The sequence below is a fragment of the Lampris incognitus genome, chromosome 9, assembly GCF_029633865.1.
Source record: "Lampris incognitus isolate fLamInc1 chromosome 9, fLamInc1.hap2, whole genome shotgun sequence".
Taxonomy (NCBI): Eukaryota; Metazoa; Chordata; class Actinopteri; order Lampriformes; family Lampridae; genus Lampris; species Lampris incognitus.
The window spans coordinates 60,175,913-60,188,002 of record NC_079219.1 but is presented as its reverse complement, the minus strand read 5'-3'; positions in this window follow the sequence as shown (position 1 = coordinate 60,188,002).

Here is a 12,090-nt window from a genome sequence, read left to right as displayed (position 1 = left end):
TTGTCCAGTCCTGTCTGATCCTGCTGCAGCCACTATGGGCTGCTGATGTTCCTGCTGGAAGCCATTTTCTGGGGAAGTCCTGGAGAGCACCGATCTTGGACATCAAGCCTGGCTCCGTGAATCAGGGGCTCCTCCAGCAACCAGTGAGAGGAAGGTGCAGGCTCCAACCTTTTACATGACATGACATGACATGACATGACATGACATGACATTACAGTCGTTTAGCCGACGCTTTTATCCAGAGCGACTTACAGTAAGAGCCTCATGTAACGCAGGAGACCAGGAGAACTACTGGTCATCAGAGGTCAGAAGTGCATCTAAACAAGCATCTAAGAGCAAAACCGGTGCTACAGTAAAAGCGCCAGAAAGAGGTTTTTGTTTTTTAAGTGAGTGAATACAATACGTGGTAAGAACAAGTAACAGGGTAGTAGTTCTGGAAGAGGTGAGTTTTCAACCTGCTCTGAAAGATGGGCAGGACTCCGCTGTCCTGACATCAGTGGGGAGTTCAGTCCACCACTGTGGGGCCAGGACAGAACCGAGCCGGGACCGGGTCGATCGGCAGCAGGGGCCTCTGAGCGACGGGGCAACCAGGCGTCCCGAGGCAGCAGAGCCAAGTGGTGGGGTGGGGGTGTAGGGCTTGACCATGGCCTGGAGATAGGAAGGAGCTGCTCCTTTCACTGCCCTGTAGACCAGCACCAGAGTCTTAAGCTGGATGGGAGCAGCTCCTGGGAGCCAGTGTAGGGACATGAGAAGGGGAGTTGTGTGGGAGAACTTAGGGCGGTTGAACACCAGACGAGCTGCAGCTTTCTGAACCAGCTCCAGAGGTCTGATGGCCGACGCCGGGGCGCCAGCAACAGACCAGCCGTAGTCCAGCCGGGAGGTGACCAGAGCCTGGATGACCCCTGTACCGTCTCATCGGTGAGGAATGGGCGACTCCTCCTGATGTTAGAGAGGAGAAACCTGCAGGAGCCAGCAACCCATGCAACAGAGTTGCCGCTTACTATCAGCTCAGCCCCAAAACGCTCCTGTTTCAGGAAAACAACCACGCCTGTGTTCATCCTGGAGGCGTAGGACAGGTTGGCGTGTCCCACACGGTCTCCCACAGCCAGGAGAACCGCCTGTATCAGAACAGATGGGTCAGGCTGAACCCGTACTCGGTGTCGGATAGAGAGAGGAGGCGCCTCCGAGGACCCCATCTTTGTCGCACCAAAAGAAAACTACAACAAACACACAGACTACAGCGAACGCAGCCCATGGCAACTCAGTCTGAAACGATCAGCCCTGAGGACAAAGATACACCGACTCCCAGCATGCACCGGGAGAGAGAGAGAATTAAAAACAACTTTATTTACATCAATTATGATAAAAAAAATCCATTCCCATCATGTCAATATCAACTGGTAAGCCAAAAACAAGAAGATCTCTGGCATTATTACTGTGGCGCCATCAAATTAGTTACACAAAAACTCCACTGTCACACACACACACACACACACACACACACACACACACCATAATACATACACAACAAGTGAACCATCTTGCCCAAGTGAGCACAACACCTGTCTGAACCCCCACAGCGCCCTGAAAGAGTCCAGATTACTGGTCAGGGTGTAGAAAGCGTGCTCCATCCTCAGACGAGCCGCCACCAAACCCTTCATACTCTGCACCGCATCGGTCCAGCGCTGACCCAGCATCTGATTCTCCCTGGTCTTCTAGATCGCTAGCTTAGCAGTTCCAAACAAAAGATCGACGAGAACTAGAAGCAGTCTTTTTCTTGCTGTGTATTTAGGCCCAAAAACAAACAAGGGGCCGGAGAAATCCTCTCCCACAGCTTCCACCATCCCTGCAGTACTCTAAATAAGCCCACTAACGAGGACAAGAGACCCCTAAATGCTCTCCTGTTTCCCTCAGTGTACAGAAAGGACAGTCCTCCTCAGTGCTTGGATCCAGGGAGCCCTGTCTGTTCGTAGCTATTGGTCCATGTGTACTCCTCCATTGGAGGTCAGCCATGCGTTTCTCAACAGGAGGCTTATACAGGACCCTCCGCCGTCCTTCAGGGGTACAGTCTGAAGCAAAACCCTCAGTCCACCTCGGCTGCTTGACTTCAGCCAGAGAGTGAAGGTTGAGTGCCTTCACACAGCTGTAGTAAAACTGCTTCTTCCCACAAGAGCTGAAACTATCCGGCACTGGTTCAGGGAAAGAAGCCGCCTGCTGCCCCCCACCACGCCTCAGCAGCAGGACTGACGATCAGGGAGGGAAAGACGCTCACTGTCAGTGGCCCAGATAGGGACTCCCAGACGTCCTCCACAACCCTCTTCAGCACTCTGGAGGACCTGATGTTGATGATGCCACCAAGTGTTTGCGTGGATGTTTTTGTAAGCTAGCCCAGTTTAGTGATGCCAGCCTGAACAAACGTAGTCCTTACTGTAGCAGAGCAAAAGGTGGTATCCACAAGGAAGTCATTATAAAGCAGCGGCTCCTCAAAAGCCACATTCCTGCTCGAGGGTCAGGAGTTCATGTGAGAGAGACAGACAGACAGACAGACAGACAGACAGACAGACAGACAGACAGACAGACAGAGAGACAGACAGACAGACAGACAGACAGACAGACAGACAGACAGACAGACAGAGACAGACAGACAGACAGACAGACAGACAGACAGAGACAGACAGACAGACAGACAGACAGACAGAGAGACAGTAGTTGCCCTCAGGTGCAGTGGGCGCTGCTCTCTAACCGCTGCTTGATGAAGGGCCAGCTGGGTAATCTGTGGTCATATCAGTGTTAAATTAGCTGTGGGACTGTATGGTGCGTCTGTATGGTGGGTGTGTGTGTGTATGGTGTGTGTATGGTGTGTGTGTGTATGGTGTGTATGGTGTGTGTGTATGGTGTGTATGGTGTGTGTGTGTATGGTGTGTATGGTGTGTGTGTGTATGGTGTGTGTGGTGTGTGTGTGTGTGTATGGTGTGTATGGTGTGTATGGTGTGTGTGTGTGTATGGTGTGTGTGGTGTGTGTGTGTGTGTATGGTGTGTGTGTGTGTATGGTGTGTGTGTGGGGACCAGCGTGATTGGATGAAGAACCTGCATCGTTGTTGGTGCATCTGTGACCCTTGAGATGACATCGTGCTTCATATAGATGCTGTTCAGCTGTAATGGCTGTCACAGCTTCAAAAGACTTATTTACTGGATTTTAAACTGAATTTTAAACTTATATTTACTGGATTTTAAACTTATATTTACTGGATTTTAAACTGGATTTTAAACTTATATTTGCTGGATTTTAAACTTATATTTACTGGATTTTAAACTTATATTTACTGGATTTTAAACTTATATTTACTGGATTTTAAACTGGATTTTAAACTTATATTTGCTGGATTTTAAACTTATATTTACTGGATTTTAAACGTATATTTACTGGATTTTAAACTTATATTTACTGGATTTTAAACTGGATTTTACACTTATATTTACTGGATTTTAAACTTATATTTACTGGATTTTAAACTGAATTTTAAACTTATATTTACTGGATTTTAAACTTATATTTACTGGATTTTAAACTGGATTTTAAACTGGATTTTAAACTTATATTTACTGGATTTTAAACTTATATTTATTCGAGTTTAAACTTACATTTACTGGATTTTAAACTTATATTTACTGGATTTTAAACTGGATTTTAAACTTATATTTACTGGATTTTAAACTTATATTTACTGGATTTTAAACTTATATTTACTGGATTTTAAACTTATATTTATTGGATTTTAAACTTACTATATTTATTGGATTTTAAACTTATATTTACTGGATTTTAAACTTATATTTACTGGATTTTAAACTTATATTTATTGGATTTTAAACTTATATTTACTGGATTGTAAACTGGATTTTAAACTTATATTTATTGGATTTTAAACTTATATTTACTGGATTTTAAACTTACTATATTTATTGGATTTTAAACTTATATTTACTGGATTTTAAACTTATATTTCTTGAAGTTTAAACTTACATTTACTGTATTTTAAACGTATATTTATTGGATTTTAAACTTATATTTACTGGATTTTAAACTTATATTTATTAGATTTTAAACTTATATTTATTGGATTTTAAACTTATATTTACTGGATTTTGAACTTATATTTATTCGAGTTTAAACTTATATTTATTGGATTTTGCATTTATAAATCGCAGGATCAACACATGAAAGTAAATCCAGTAGTATCCCCATCCCTCCCCTGCTCCCTAACATGCCCCCCCCAACATCCTCCGAAATGATATCAAGTACAAATAAATATACAACAGATATACAACGACCTCATTTACATAAACAGACGAGGGAGGAATTTTTTTCTTTTTAAAAGTAATAAAAAACACACTCATGAACTGATTCTTAATTATTCTGCTCCAGTTCTGCTCCAAGCAGGGAATGGTGAGATTATGAACTGCCCTGGCCTGCTGTGGGGCAGGTGGTCATAGTGGGTAAGAGCAGGCCTCCACACTCTTTTGCATTTGTTTGCGCCCCCTTCAGTCTGAACGTGATTTAGTTTTTCCAGCCGCAGGTAAAACAGCATCTCTTCAAGCCATCTTTCGTGGGATGGTGGGGCTGAGTCCCAAATATGAAGCCAGCTTTTTCCAAGCAGGACTCCCATACCGGATCCGTCGGGCTCATTTGGGTCGTAGGTTGTTAGCGGTTGGTTTAGGACAGGAATTAAAAATGTCTCGATTGGGAAAAAAAATGTGACAAACCCTGAAGTCAAACCTGGACAAAAATGTCACATGAAATATGTCAGGTTGGTTGGTTTTATTGGTTTGTATGTGGACATCTGACAGACTGTTGTCTGCTGCCCCCTGCTGGACAACTGAATCATTTATTTCCTCGTGTTTGGGCTTTTTTTTTAACAACTATTAATAGTTATAATAATATATATAATAATATAATAAATCGCTAGTGTTTACTGGAATAGAAAAAAATAAGAAGCAATTAATAAATAATTACTAGTGTCTAATATATACGTATATTTTGGTATCTATTTAGAATAGAAAACTAGAAATAAAAATAGAAACTTGGTCTCGATAAAAAGCTACTTGTCGATACTGAATAACAACTAGAGACAACGTGAACGTTACGAGGGAAGGTCAGAATAGTAACTAGTCATCAACGAACAGTTACTAGTAACTACTATGTAATGACAAGTAGAGCTGGTGAACAACTAGTGCAGTTTAAATAGTAACTACTATGTAATGACGAGTAGAGCTGGTGAACAACTAGTGCAGTTTAAATAGTAACTACTATGTAATGACGAGTAGAGCTGGTGAACAACTAGTGCAGTTTAAATAGTAACTACTATGTAATGACAAGTAGAGCTGGTGAACAACTAGTGCAGTTTAAATAGTAACTGCTATGTAATGACGAGTAGAGCTGGTGAACAACTAGTGCAGTTTAAATAGTAACTACTATGTAATGACAAGTAGAGCTGGTGAACAACTAGTGCAGTTTAAATAGTAACTACTATGTAATGACGAGTAGAGCTGGTGAACAACTAGTGCAGTTTAAATAGTAGCTACTATGTAATGACGAGTAGAGCTGGTGAACAACTAGTGCAGTTTAAATAGTAACTACTATGTAATGACGAGTAGAGCTGGTGAACAACTAGTGCAGTTTGAATAGTAACTACTATGTAATGACGAGTAGAGCTGGTGAACAACTAGTGCAGTTTAAATAGTTACTACTATGTAATGACAAGTAGAGCTGGTGAATAACTAGTGCAGTTTAAATAGTAACTACTATGTAATGACAAGTAGAGCTGGTGAATAACTAGTGCAGTTTAAATAGTAACTACTATGTAATGACGAGTAGAGCTGGTGAATAACTAGTGCAGTTTAAATAGTAACTACTATGTAATGACGAGTAGAGCTGGTGAATAACTAGTGCAGTTTAAATAGTAACTGCTATGTAATGACGAGTAGAGCTGGTGAATAACTAGTGCAGTTTAAATAGTAACTGCTATGTAATGACGAGTAGAGCTGGTGAACAACTAGTGCAGTTTAAATAGTAACTGCTATGTAATGACGAGTAGAGCTGGTGAACAACTAGTGCAGTTTAAATAGTAACTACTATGTAATGACGAGTAGAGCTGGTGAACAACTAGTGCAGTTTAAATAGTAACTACTATGTAATGACGAGTAGAGCTGGTGAACAACTAGTGCAGTTTAAATAGTAACTGCTATGTAATGACGAGTAGAGCTGGTGAACAACTAGTGCAGTTTAAATAGTAACTGCTATGTAATGACGAGTAGAGCTGGTGAACAACTAGTGCAGTTTAAATAGTAACTGCTATGTAATGACGAGTAGAGCTGGTGAACAACTAGTGCAGTTTAAATAGTAACTACTATGTAATGACGAGTAGAGCTGGTGAACAACTAGTGCAGTTTAAATAGTTACTACTATGTAATGACAAGTAGAGCTGGTGAATAACTAGTGCAGTTTAAATAGTAACTACTATGTAATGACAAGTAGAGCTGGTGAATAACTAGTGCAGTTTAAATAGTAACTACTATGTAATGACAAGTAGAGCTGGTGAATAACTAGTGCAGTTTAAATAGTAACTACTATGTAATGACAAGTAGAGCTGGTGAATAACTAGTGCAGTTTAAATAGTAACTACTATGTAATGACAAGTAGAGCTGGTGAATAACTAGTGCAGTTTAAATAGTAACTACTATGTAATGACAAGTAGAGCTGGTGAACAACTAGTGCAGTTTAAATAGTAACTACTATGTAATGACAAGTAGAGCTGGTGAACAACTAGTGCAGTTTAAATAGTAACTGCTATGTAATGACGAGTAGAGCTGGTGAACAACTAGTGCAGTTTAAATAGTAACTGCTATGTAATGACGAGTAGAGCTGGTGAACAACTAGTGCAGTTTAAATAGTAACTACTATGTAATGACGAGTAGAGCTGGTGAACAACTAGTGCAGTTTAAATAGTAACTACTATGTAATGACGAGTAGAGCTGGTGAATAACTAGTGCAGTTTAAATAGTAGCTACTATGTAATGACGAGTAGAGCTGGTGAACAACTAGTGCAGTTTAAATAGTAACTACTATGTAATGACGAGTAGAGCTGGTGAACAACTAGTGCAGTTTGAATAGTAACTACTATGTAATGACGAGTAGAGCTGGTGAACAACTAGTGCAGTTTAAATAGTTACTACTATGTAATGACAAGTAGAGCTGGTGAATAACTAGTGCAGTTTAAATAGTAACTACTATGTAATGACAAGTAGAGCTGGTGAATAACTAGTGCAGTTTAAATAGTAACTACTATGTAATGACAAGTAGAGCTGGTGAATAACTAGTGCAGTTTAAATAGTAACTACTATGTAATGACAAGTAGAGCTGGTGAATAACTAGTGCAGTTTAAATAGTAACTACTATGTAATGACAAGTAGAGCTGGTGAATAACTAGTGCAGTTTAAATAGTAACTACTATGTAATGACAAGTAGAGCTGGTGAACAACTAGTGCAGTTTAAATAGTAACTACTATGTAATGACAAGTAGAGCTGGTGAACAACTAGTGCAGTTTAAATAGTAACTACTATGTAATGACAAGTAGAGCTGGTGAACAACTAGTGCAGTTTAAATAGTAACTGTGTCCGACGAGGTCACTGCGGTGAGACGAGGTCACCGAGGTGAGCCGAGGTCACTGAGGTGAGACGAGGTCACTGCGGTGAGACGAGGTCACCGAGGTCACCGCGGTGAGACGAGGTCCCCGAGGTGAGACAAGGTCACCGAGGTGAGACGAGGTCACCACGGTGAGACGAGGTCACCGCGGTGAGACGAGGTCACCGAGGTGAGACGAGGTCACCGCGGTGAGACGAGGTCACCGAGGTCACCGAGGTGAGACGAGGTCACCGAGGTCACCGCGGTGAGACGAGGTCACCGAGGTCACCGAGGTGAGACGAGGTCACTGCGGTGAGATGAGGTCACCGAGGTGAGCCGAGGTCACCGAGGTGAGACGTTCCTGTCAGTAGACGTTGTGTCCACGTGGACTGATTCCCCTGCCTGGGACTTCCTCACCTGGAGTACTGAGCATGAAGACAGACTGACTTAACCCCAGTGACGAGTAACAGTCGCAGTAGTGACTAGTGTTTAAAAACACAAGTACTAGTGTCTCATGTTTAGTGACTAGTGCTGTCATGTCACTATTACAAATCTACTAGGATTATCAGTACTGCCACAATTAATACTACCACCACCACTAATACTACTGATCGCTAGAGCTACCACTGCTGCTGCTCATCCCTATGATATTACTGCACCAGTCACAAGTAGTACTGCCACAACTTACCTAGTACTCTCACTAGAACTACTGCAACCATGACACTGGTATTTTTACTACTGCCAGTACTGCTGCTACTACTGCTGCTAGTACTAGTACCATTACTACTACCCCGGCCAGGGGCAAAACATTTACAGGAGCGGGTCAGGATTTCCAAGGCACACCTTCCAGGGCCGTGTGTCTGCAGGTTTTCATGACAACTCAAGTACACAAGATGAAAACACACACACACACACACACACACACACACACACACACACACACACACACACACACACACACACACACACACACACACACACACACACACGTGACGTAACGTCTTGCGACTGCGCAGCAGAGCTTCAGCCCTCGTGGAGGGAGAACCACCATGAGACTGAGGGCTGCGGGTTCCGGTCGGGATCGTAGACAAGACACAGACTTCATCAAGCCACGTCTGTTAGAAGACGCTCCGCTGCTTTCAGACATAACCGGCGGTGAACAGCAGAGGGCGCTGTGGTGCGTGACGAGCCGCTCAACGCTGCGGCTTCTGCTCATCTTTTCCTCCTCGGCCGTCGGAAACAGTGACAACCCGGTCCGGACGGCGACGACCGGACCGGGTTGTCACTGTTTGTGTTTCTTTGTGTTGCCGTTACTAATTTAACTGGCACGCGCTGGTGTTCGTGCTGCTTGTGTAAAAGAAGGAGGAAAGAGAAGAAGAGAGAAACGTTTGTGTGTCCGCCTTTAGCGCAGGTCTCTGAAACTCACAACCCGCAGCAACGACCCAACCGAACGCGGCTCGGTTCCGTATGGGCTTTACGTTTCTGTCTGACGCCCAGCACCTGCACAGAAAGATGATGCCAAAACAACACAGCAACAACAACAAAGCAACAACAACAACAACACCACAACACAAAACCCAGGACGGGTTTTGTGTTGTGGTGTTGTTTTGTTACAGGAATTCACCAAGAGTCATAAATCACACTGCGGAGTTTGTCGTCCCAGATGGTCCAGAACTATAAATGATACTTTACTCAAGTTTCACCTCATCACTGTTAATAATAATAATAACAACAGTAATAATAATAATAATAATAATAATAACAACAGTAATAATAATAATAATGTTTCCTAAATCCAGATCTATGATGATTTCACTTCCATGGTAGAATCTCACAAAAGATTCGTTGGAATATTAAAAAGTATATGTATGTATGTATGTATGTATGTATGTATGTATGTATGTATGTATGTATGTATGTATGGAATATTGAAAACACACATATTGAATATTAAAAGGTGTATATATATATATATGTGTGTGTGTGTATATATATATGTATAGATATATGTCTCTGTGTGTGTGTATATATATGTATAGATATGTGTGTATATATATGTATATATGAAATATTGAAAAACAAACATATTGAATATTAAAAGGTGTATATATATGTATATATGTGTGGGTATATATATGTATACATATGTGTGTATATATATGTGTGTATATATATGTATATATGAAATATTGAAAAACAAACACATGGTATATTAAAACCGTATATTTTTCAATATTCCGCGTTATGAAATGCCGCGTAACTTTCTTACTGATATGGATTTAATTGAAATTAAAGCTGCACGTGTCTGCCTAAAAGCTCCCGAGGTCACTCCGACACTCTCAGCGTGTGCGCGTGCGTGTATAAGCGGGCCCCGTAGTAAAACGCTGCGCCTCACGCGCGCAGCGCTGGAGAGCGCTTCGTGTCACGTGGTGCGGCTGTCCTGTGATTAATTAGCGTCCGGTTCATAACCCGTCTCCAAATTAGCGCGGGAGCACGTGGGCTAATGAGCTGACTGTGAAGCCGGAGGAACCAGCAACCACCGCGGGTCATCTGTCAGGACCCGGAAGTGTACACACCAACTCACACACACCACGTGCACAGTGGTAAACTGTGCGCGCGCGCGCGCGTGAGAGAGAGAGAGAGAGAGCGTTTGCTTGACACTTGCACATAGTAACTACTACATAGTAACTACTACATAGTAACTACTACATAGTGACTACTACATTGTAACTAACACATAGTAACTAGCACATAGTAACTACTACATAGTAACTAGCACATAGTAACTAGCACATAGTAACTACTACATAGTAACTAGCACATAGTGACTACTACATAGTGACTACTACATAGTAACTAGCAAATAGTAACTACTACATAGTAACTAGCACATAGTGACTACTACATAGTAACTACTACATTGTAACTAGCACATAGTAAGTACTACATAGTAACTACGACATAGTAACTAGCACATAGTAACTACTACATAGTAACTAGCACACAGCAGCATAGAAACAGAGCAACATAGCAACAGAGCTAGCACACTGCGAGCACTCATTTGCTCGTAAAGAGTTTCTGTCGTCGTGCGGCGTGTTCTTCATCAGCCTACCAGACCAGCATCAAACCAGCGACGTCTACACAACAAGACGGTCCCTCAGCGCGTCACGCCAGACCACTAGGCTCGTGCCTGACGCGGGGTTTGACCCACTTGGCCCGCGCGGGCCGCTCGGGGTCCGGTGCAGGGTCGCCAGCTGCCGTTGCCGCGGGAGATGATGAAGACGTTGGCACGGGCAGCGACTCAGGTGCGGTCTCCAAGGGAACCAGCGGGGCTGTGACAATCTGATCAGCTCCGCGGCGACTGACGCCTGACAGCGCCCCCCCCGCCAGGGGGCGCCACCGCCGTCAGCTGTCCGCGGCGGGCCGGAATGACGGACACGCCCACGGTTTCTGAATGGCACGTGACCTGAGCTGACACGTTCCACACAGGTCGTCGTGTGCGTGTTGTAATAATGTTGCTAAAGGTTTATTCCGGTGACGTCACAGCGTCTTCGTGCTCAGGACCGACTGGTGCCTCAGAACCAGTCGGTCCTGGTTTCAGCCCGGCCTGGCAGTCTGGACTCGTCTTCTCTGTCACGCTCCTCCACACACGTGCGTGTCGAGGGACTTACACACTGCAACTTACCCTTTGGAAGTGTGTCTGCGTGTGCGTGTGCGTGTGTGTGAGAGAGAGAGAGAGAGGGAGAGGGGGGGAGAGAGAGAGGGGGGGGGAGAGAGCGAGAGGGAGAGAGAGAGAGAGAGGGAGAGAGAGAGAGAGAGGGAGAGAGGGGGGGGAGAGAGAGGGGGGGAGAGGGAGAGAGAGGGGGGGGGAGAGAGGGAGAGAGAGGGGGGGAGAGAGGGGGAGAGAGAGAGAGAGGGAGAGAGGGAGAGAGAGGGAGGGAGAGAGAGGGAGAGAGAGGGGGGGGAGAGAGAGAGAGGGAGAGAGAGAGGGGGGAGAGAGAGAGAGAGAGGGAGGGAGAGAGAGGGAGGGAGAGAGGGGGAGAGAGGGGGGGGGGAGAGGGAGAGAGACTACTAAACTGCCTGGTGTGACAGACGCCGTCCTGTTGTGGATGAAGCCAGTACAGAGAATACATGAATTAATTGTCATTGTTGCAGTTTTGAAATAATAATGTATAGAATATATAAGTAATAAGAATAAGAATAAGAATACAATAATAAGAATACTAATAATACTAATGATGATAATAATAATAATGATGTTGATGATGATGATACAATAATAATACTAATGATGATAATAATACAATAATAATACTAATGATGACGATAATAATAATACAATAATACTATTGATGATGATGATGATAATACAATAATGATAATACTAATGATGACGATGATAATAATA